The 9825-nt window shown below is 45.8% G+C and overlaps 1 long non-coding RNA gene across 1 annotated transcript; it reads right to left on the bottom strand.

Annotated features, from left to right (window-relative positions):
- Window positions 1-3079: 3079 nt before the first annotated feature.
- On the bottom strand, window positions 3080-7632 carry LOC115289170. The gene is made up of 3 exons (XR_003907431.1): window positions 7570-7632; window positions 5619-6001; window positions 3080-3167 (listed from the first exon to the last, which is right to left on the bottom strand). It is a non-coding gene; the product is annotated as an uncharacterized LOC115289170 (long non-coding RNA).
- Between the last annotated feature and the right edge of the window lie 2193 nt (window positions 7633-9825).

Genomic DNA, 9825 nt, shown 5'->3' on the forward strand with positions numbered 1-9825 from the left:
CATAGAACATTCTTGAAATGACAAAATCGTAGAAATGGAGCATAGATTAGTGGTTGCCAGAGTTAAGGGAAGGGCAGCAGGAGGGTGGGGAGTAGGGGAATGAGAGGTGAATGTGGCTATACCGGGGCAACATGGGGGCTCTTTGTGAGAAGTCCTTTACCGTACCCTTATCAAGGTCCAGGTCACGGTAATGCACTGTGGTTTTGCAAGCTGTTACCACTCAGGGAGAGTGGGTAAGGGGTACATGAGATTCTTCTGTACTATTTCTTTTAACCGCATGTGAATCTACAATTATCTCAAGGTTAAAAGTTGAATTAAAACAACTACAAAACAGGGGCACCCGGCTGGCTCAGTCGGTGGGGCATCCAACTTCGGCTCAGGTCGCGATCTCATGGCTCGTGGATTTGAGCCCTGCATTGGGCTCTGTGCTGACAGCTCCGAGCCTGCTTCGGATTCAGTGTCTCCTTTTTTCTCTGCCCCACCCCCACCTGTGCTTGGTCTGTCTGTCTGTCTCTCTCTCAAAAATAAACATTAAAAAATATTTTAAGAACCCAATAACTACAAAAGAATTAGAGGAAAACATAAGATATTATTTTTATGGATATGTGACAGGGAAAGCTTGTGAAATAAGATACTCAACACAGAAGCCATTGAGGAAGGGATATTAGTAAATTCAACCACATAAAAACACACCACCAACAAGCTGAAAACTAACAACTAGCCAAGGGAAATTCTTGCAATGGTTACAACATACACAAAGAAACAGGACAAAGGATATGAAAGGGCAGTTCACAGGAGGAGGAATCCAAATGGTCAAGAAACTTAGGAAAGGATGTAATATCTCCAATAACAAAAGAAACATAAATTAAAATGATGGGAGGCCACTTTTTATTCTATCAGACAAACAAAATGGAAACTTTGATTGATGTAGGGCTCATGAAGATGTGGACTCTTCTCATATTCTGTTGGTGAGAGTATAAATTAGTAGAATCACTTTGGAGGGCAATTGAAAGACTCTATTAAACTTTAAAATGCCCTTAGCATATGATCCAGTAAAGCCTCTTCCTGTACATTCCTAGAGAAACAGTCCCATGTACCCAAGGTAGCTGCCCTTATCATGGCGAAGAGCTGGAAATGACCTCACTGCCTGTCACTGGGGGGATGGTTACACAAACCCCAGAGCTCTGGGGAGTCTGTGTGTACGGCACGCTGGAAGTAGTACAAACAAGTTGCCAAATAATACATGGAGATTGATGGATACCACTCGTGTAAACACACACACACACACACACACACACACACACACACACACACACACACAATTCCTAGAGATAATTTTCATTTTAAATTCATGACCACAAACCTCAAATGATCATGCAACACAACCTGGTAATCCTAAAATGTCTCCCTGGTAAGTTTATTTTCTCTTTCTAAAATGACTATTTTGGGGCGCCTGGGTGGCTCAGTCGGTTAAGCATCCGGCTTCGGCTCAGGTCATGATCTCACTGTTCTGGGTTCGAGTCCCATGTCAGGCTCTGTGCTGACAGCTAGCTCAGAGCCTGGAGCCTGCTTCAGATTCTGTGTTTCCCTCTCTTTCTGACCCTCCCCTGCTCACGCTGTCTCTCTCTGTCTCTCAAAAATAAATAAAAAACATTAAAAAAAATTTTAATGACTATTTTGTATCTTCTCCCTCCTCCCATCTCTCACATTCCCCACCCATTTTATTTATGTATTTTTAAATTTTTTATGTGGTTTTTATTGCTTATTTTATTTATTTTATTTTTAAAAAATAGTTTATTACCAAGTTGGTTTCCATATAACACCCAGTGCTCTTCCCCACAAGTGCCCCCGTCCATGTTTTTGAGAGACAAAGAGACAGAGCATGAGAGGGGAATGGACAAAGAGGTGGGGAGACACAGCATCTGAAGCAGCTCCAGGCTCTTGAACTGTCAGCACAGAGCCCAACACGGGACTCAAACCCACGAACCATGAGATCATGACCTGAGCCGAAGTCAGATGCTTAACCAACTGAGCCACCCAGGCACCCCCATCCCCCATCTGCTTTACATCTAGCTGATGACCTTGCTCAACATTCAACCAAAAAAAAAATTAAAAATAGAATTACCATCTGATTCAGAAATCCCACTTCGGGGTACATATCCAGAAGAACAGAAAGTAGGATCTTTAAGGGATATTTGCACACCCGTGTTCACAGCAGCACTATTCACAGTAGCCAAGAGGCGGAAACAGCCCAAATGCCCACCAGCAGATGAATATATAAACAAAATGTGGTGTGTAGGTATAATGGAATATTATTCAGCCTTAAAAAGGAATGAAATTCAGACACATGCTACAATGTGGATAAATGAACTTTGAAAACATTCTGTGAGTGAAAATAAGCCAGACACAAAAGGAAAAATATGGTATGATTTTACTTACATGAGGTACTTAGAATAGGCAAATTCATAGAAAGTAGAGTAGAGCTTCCCAGGGGCTGGGGAGAGGGAAGATTGGGAAGTTCTAGTTTAATGGGTCCAGCATTTCCGTTTGGAATGATAAAAGGTTCTAGAAACGGATTGTGGTGACGGACCCTCAACACCATGCATGCACTTAAACCCACTGAATTGTAAAACTGAAGGCTAAGATGGTAAATGTTACGGTTTGCATATATCTTACCCCTCACACCCACAAGAAGAGTGAGGGGAGTCATTCTTCGTCTTTCTTCCTGACCAGCAGGACCTACTGGACCACTAAGATATCCCCTCCTCCAGTTGGTGCCCAAACAGAGGTGAAAAATATGACACCTGGCCCCAGGAATCGGTAGCTGTGTCGGATGACGGGTGTCTGTGTCCTCAGTGACCACCAGCTGCCACCCCTGTACCCTGCACTTGCGGGCCTGTGCTCTAAGGGGTCCTACCCATTTCCAAGGGGCCCATACAGAGGCCCCAGCCTCCCTTGCTCGTCAGCACGCCCACAGCCAAGACAGTCCCTGTGTAAGCACAGATGATAAAACTTTTGCCAGCAAATAGGAAGCGGCAAATAAAAAAAATAGGAGGGCATGAGGGGAACTTGCCTGTAAGATGCTGGCTTGTTCCAGCGCAGTCTCTGGCCTCCACATGTCCAGGTTTTAAGTGCGCCCCGAGCAGCTGAGGTTTGCCAGGCAGATCCTGCTGATGAAACCATGAAAACGAAATGGCCTTTGGCTCCTCCGATTTTACACGTCCCTCCAGACTCCCACACCCCACCTCTTCTGCCTGCCACCATGTGCTTTAGGAAATGCATGAGCAATAAATCAAATTAATCTCATGAAAGTCCACTCGCTTAATGGAGCACATACACTCCATCAAAATGGCTACAAGGCGATGGTGGGCTTTTAAATGAGCCTCATTTTCCCACAGATTTTCATTCTGAAATCAGGAATATGTTCTTCTGGAGAAAAATAATTGGCCACGATTTAGACATGATTTTTTTCAGCTTTATTGAGGTATAATTAACAAACAAAATTGTATATATTTAAAGTGTACAACATGATGATTTGATATAAATATACATTGTGAAATGATACCCATAATCAAGTTAATTAACACATTCATCACCTCACAGTTACTTGTGTGTGTGTCTGTGTGTGTGTGGTGAGAACACTTAATATCCACCCTTAGCAAATTTCAAGTATGCACTACAATGTCATTGACTGTATTCCCCAAGCTGTACATGAGGTCCCCAGAACATATTCATCTTGTAACTGAGTGTTTGTAGCCTTCGACAAACATCTCCCCCACACCTCCAGCCCTGACCACAGCTACTCAACTATCTGGTCCTAGGAACTTGACTCCTTTTCTCTTTTTTTTAGATCCCGCATAGAAAGTGACACCATACAGTATTTGCCTTCTGTGTCTGACTTACTCACTTAGCATACTGTCCTCCAGGTTTATACACATTTTTGCAAATGGCAGGGTTTCCTATTTTTAGTGGTTGCATAATATTTCATTACGTACATCACATTTTCTTTATCTACGCATTTGTCAGCGGGCACTCAGGTCATTACTACACTTCCCTTTTGTGAATATTGCTTCAACGAACAGTTCCTCTTTATGGTAGCTGAATAATATTCCATTATACAGATAACATAAATATAAATAATAAATATAAATCTATTTGCTTCAATGTATTTATAACACCGGAGTACGGATGTCTCTTGGAGATACTGACTTCATTTCCTTTGGATGTAGACTCAGAAGTGGAATTGCTGGATCATACGGTAGTTCTATTTTTAATTTTTTGAGGAACTTCCATACCGTTTTCCGTAATAGCTGTACCAATTTACATTCCCAGGGTTCCTTTTTCCCATCTCCCTGCCCACATTCATTATTTCTTGTTTCTGTTTGTTTGTTGGTTTGTTTGTTTGGATAATAGCCATCCTGAACAGGTGTGAAATGATATCTCAGTGTACTTTTGATTTGCATTTCCCTGATGAGTAGTGACGTTGGGTACCTTTTCATATACCTGTTGGCCATTTGGATGTCTTCTTTGGAAAAGTTTCTATTCAGCTCCTTTGTCCATTTTTTAAGTCAGATGATTGCCCTATTTAAAAAAATGTTTATTTATCCATCTTGGGAGAGAGGGTGGGGGACAGAGAGAGAGAGAGAGAGAGAGAGAATCCCAAGTAGGCTCTACACTACCACTGCATAGCCCTGGTAGCTCAATGTCCCAAACTGTGAGATCATGACCTGCGCCAAAATCAAGAACTGGACACTCAGTCGACTGAGCCACCCAGGTGCCCCACCTTTTTAAAAAATGTTAATGTATCTATTTTGGGGGGGGGGAGAAAATTATTGCCATTTTTATGTGTTGACTTCTGATCCATTTTTTTCTCATTTCCTCTGAGTACTTTATTACTAAAATAGCTCAGAAAGACTTGAGCTCTCTAAGAGTTGGTTGGCCATTGACACATCCATCACAGACTTACTGAATACCCATAATACAAGTGTCTCTATAGTTATTTATATCAATACTATTATGTTATATTATATCAAATAAATATTGACTGTGTTCCAGGCACCATTCTGGCTGGCTGAGCCAGCCAGCCAAAGCCCCTGTCTTCATGGAGCTCCCTTCTAGTCACAGTTCACGAATGAAGTTGCGGTCATGAGAAGGGCAGTCAGAGGGAGAGCAGGAACCAAGGGCCTGGGGCAGAGAGGAACATGACACTCTCAAGAGACAGGCATGTGCTATTTGGCTGGAGCTCAGATAGGGAGAGGCAGTTAGAAAAGAAGCTGGTCTGGCAGACAGAGGCCCAAACCAGAGCCCTGTGACTTAGGATGCCAGGAATGCAATCCTAGAACACATCTGTGTTAACGGTTCCATTCCCAAGCACGCCCCACTGGTTTCATGCCCGTTGATGATGGTGCCTTGCTGGACTCGGCAATGCGCTGATTGCTTTGGATGTTATCTGACGAGCTGGGTGTTGCTCTCCACGTGCATGCATAACAGACGGCAGCAGCCTCAGCAAGCTGGCCACCGAAGATGTTTTCATGGACACCCACATTCCCTAGAATGTGTGTGTCTCTCATTCCTCTGAGGAGATCCTTTTACTTGCTTTAACAATGCCACTTACTAACCTGTGACCAGGAGAGAGTTACACAACCACTCTGGGCCTCAGAGTCTTTGTTGTCCCACGGGGGATAATTATACCTCCATTGTGGCATTGTCGCGATGGCTCATTGGATGAAATGTGAAAATGTCCGTGGACTTGCCCAGCACTGCTCCCAGGCCTCGGGAGAGGTGCCTCACAAATGCCATTCCCTCTCATTTACCCCTATTCATTTTGGAGTTTTGTTAAGTGAACTTCTGTTAGGCAAGTGGTGTCTGTTCTCAAATTGCAGTTAACTGCTATTTTCCGGGGCAAGAGGTTATTAGCAAGGCCTCCTCTTGCAATGGTTCCGTACCAGCCAAGGGAGATGGTGAAGAGGGGACTTTCAAGCTCTAAGGGTGAGACTTCATCCTGTAACAAAGAAACAACAATGATCAAACCCAGGCCTTTGTCCTCCCTCTCTCGCGGGGACCAAAGTCGTGCGTGTGTATGTATGCAAGACTGTGTCAGGTGACCACGTCAGGGCTTTAAAGCCGGTGCCTCCAAACGCTGGTCTCAAAACAAAATAATTGCATACAGACATTCCTTTTGATCACATCCTAATACCGATTTACAACTCTGCTTCCTTGTAACCCCAAAGAAAGCCCTAATCATGGAGCGCATACCAAAAATTAGGATTTTGGCTGTGCAGGAGAGAGCGTCTATAAGGATGTATTTGTGTAGGGGCAGCGAGCAGAGATTTACTAATGTTTAGTTCTCCTGCCCCAAATTAAGCTCTCCGTGTGGCTCGTGGGATATTTTCATCTGAATGGCTCAGTTGAGCACTGGAGGCAGAAGACAATTTTTTTTGCGGTTTGCTGGAGGCCGGGCAGTTTTTCCATTCTGTTCTTTTATTATGATCGTGATTACTTCATTACCTACCCCTGATGAGGTTTCTGTGGGTCCCAGTCTGTTTTTAATAAGAAGCAGACTAAAAACAAAGTTTCGGTTGTGTTTGAAATCTTCAGCTCTTTTTCTGAAATAATAGGTTAAAGAATTTTATTTGTCTTCTGAGGTTCTGAGGTTGGCTCAGAAATGCTCTGACCCAAGTCCTTTGTGGAACAGGGTGATGGCACTCAGAATACCACCGTTAAATGCAGATTCTTGGGCTAGGCCTCCATCCACCGACTCTGAAGTTCTGAGGTGGGGCCCAGGAAACTGCACATTTACAAACATGCCAGTTGATTCTAGAACACTAATGGTTGGGAACAGAGTAAAGGAAAAATCACCCCTCAGCAATATTTCTTTCTAATTGCAATATGATCCAAGTGCCGTAAAATTCACCACGTTAAAGTGTACAGTTCTCTGGTTTTTAGTATATTCACAAGTTGTGCGACCATCGCTATCCGACTTCAGAGCGTTTCTAACCGTCTCCCTCTCCCAAAGAAACTCTGTGCCTATTCGCAGCTAGTCCCGATCTCCCCCTCCCCCAGCCTCTGGCAACCACTAATCTCTTTTATGTTTCAATGGATTTGCCATTCCTGGATATTTCATGTAAACGATCTAACTTATGGCTTCTTGTGTCTGGCTTCTTTCATTGAGCATAACGTTTACAAGGTTTACCCATACTACAGCGTGTTAGAATTTATTCCATTCTTCTGGTGAGTAATATTTCATTACATGGCACTATCACGTTTTGTTTATCCATTCATCAGTTGATTATTAATCAATACTTGCTGAGTGTTGTTCATGTGAAAGGTGGTCTGCTGGGCTGTCCCGAGGATGGAAACGGGTTGTCTGATAGCGCAGGGATTCAGAAAGAGAGGGGGGTAGCATCTGGCACAAAGCAGAATGAAAGAATGAACGAATGAATGAGAAGCCACACATTGGGAAAGAAAGTTAACTTGGAGGGGCAACACTGTGCCCAGCCAGGTGGTGGGCAATGCTGCCCACGTTCAGGACCATCAGTGACAGTCACTCAGCTTGGAGTGTGTCTTTACCGTAGATTGGGTCTGGGTCCTGAAGTCCCAGAGATGAATCAGGTGCAATACACCCCATGGAGCTCACAAGACTATGAAGAGGCAAAACATGAACCCAAATGACATCATAATACAGGGTAGCCATGGAGGTTGGAAGGGGAGTCCCCTTTTAGCTCAGAGGCTGGAAAAGATGAAGGAGGAGGCGGCATTGGAAGTGGGCTTGGCACCTTGAGTAGGATTTAAATGGGTGATTGACAGTGAGAGCAAGTTACGGAAAAGGTCAGGGACAGAAAAGTCTGACATGAGCTCAGGGACAGAGTTCCACAACACCTGTTTTACCTAGGTCAATTGTCTCGAACCCTGGCTGCACATCAAAGTTGCCTGAGGGCTTAAAAATACCCCAAAGCCTGAGCCCTGCTCCTAGAGATTCTGTTTTAATGAAATTGCTTGAGGGTCAGCCCAGGCAGTGATATTTACTAAAAGCTCTCCAAGTGATTCTAATGAGCAGCCAGAGTCAGGAACCACTGACTGACTGGGAGGATCCAGGGAGAGACATCAGCCTGCAACATTAGGTTGGGGGTAGACTGTAAACAGGTTGACCACATCACTTACTGTGCGAACTGAAACACTTCTTGTGTATGAGAGGAGGTGCTATTGTTCCTTATGCCAGGGCAGCAAGCGTAAACCAGACCGATGACCCTGAATGTGGGCTGTGGGATTTGAACTTCATCTCATCACAAGTGGGAGCTGTTGAAGGTTCTGGAGCAGAACACTGACATCTAATAAAACTGGTGCTCTGTGGACGTTAAGGAAGGAGCTTAGATAGATTAGAAGAGAGAGGCTAGAGGCAGGAAGCAAAGGAATGTGGGGAGGATTGGCCTGGGACAAGGAGAAGGCAGATGAAGTGCCGAGATGAGAGGTGTACCCCCAAGACCACTCCAAATACACCTGTCGTTTAAACAAAAGTGGTGCACGTGCTGGGTAGTCTATGCTTCAGGGCCAGTCCATTCCCCGAGTCATTGCCTCTTCTTTCTACAAGAAGGTTGGAAGGGGGCGGGGCGGGGCAGTCAGGCAGCCTCTCGTAGGGAGGTCCTCCAGTGGCTGTTGGCACAGACGCCCCAGCTCACCTGTGAACTGTGGGAGCCCCGGGAAGTCTGCCTCCATGCCCCGTCCCAGCCCTGCTGCGTCCAGGCCACACCCCTGGGAGTTTCTACCCCTTGGAGAGACCCCCGTCCTTCTTTCTTCCAGCTTCTGGGTCAACACCTTCTCTCTCCCTCTGTCTCCTGCCTTGTAGAGCTCGGTACACCTGTCCCACCCAGCCTGAGGCCCCAAATGGGTGTGTGTGGCTGTGAACGTGAGAGTTTGGGCAGCCTCTTTGCATAGGTGCTCCTCTTCCCAGAAGCTGGCAGCCCAACAAGTGACACCAAGTTGCTGCTATCCTCCATGTCCCCTGACCCCTGACGCCAAAAATGGCGACCCAAGGGCTGGAGTGGGGGAAGGAAGATGTAGACCCTCCCTACCTCCCCACCTCTGGGCTATGCTCTTTATCAGAATGCAGTGGGGCACGGTGGGGGGGCACCCGAATGTCAAACATGTGGCCCACAGCTGGGGTGGGATGTTGGGAAGGGGAGGGGAAGCGGAGAGAAGTATGAGCTCCCAAACACTCCACTTCTTCATTTCCCTCTTCTTCAACCTGGGGAAAATAGATTAAATTATCTCAAATACTCTCAGAACATCAACACATAAATACATACCAAACTGATTCCTGCCCTCTGCTCCCCCGCCCACCTCCATGCACCGCATTCATGATGCTGGCCGAGGAGGGCACGCTGACTTTCAGGGACTGTCCCAGCCCAGCTCCTATCATGCCCCAGAGGTGACAAGATGCCTCTCTGGCCCAGATAGCAGGGGACTAAGCGTCGCTGCCTTTGGCCTGGAAACAAAATCCTCCCCGCTCCTGGGCCTGAGGGGTATGACAGCTGCACCTAGAGCCTAGTAAGTAGGCTGGCAGGTCTGCCCTGGGTCACTCGGCCTGGGGGCTGGGGCCAGAGGGCAGCCTGGTTCCTCCCAGCAGGAGAGGGATTCCCGGGTGCATCAGTGTCATCAGTCATGGGTGCGAGGAACCTGCTTTGTGATACAATCTCAAGAGCAGAGCTCAAGGCTGGAGCTTCAGTCTCTCAAGAAGTAATCAGATGGTCTCAGTGTCCTTATCTGGAGAATGGGCATATTGCAAATTTGCTGATTCTAGGTAGTTTACCAGGTCAGACCTTTGCCTTC

This window comes from Suricata suricatta, chromosome 4, assembly GCF_006229205.1.
Source record: "Suricata suricatta isolate VVHF042 chromosome 4, meerkat_22Aug2017_6uvM2_HiC, whole genome shotgun sequence".
NCBI lineage: Eukaryota > Metazoa > Chordata > Mammalia > Carnivora > Herpestidae > Suricata > Suricata suricatta.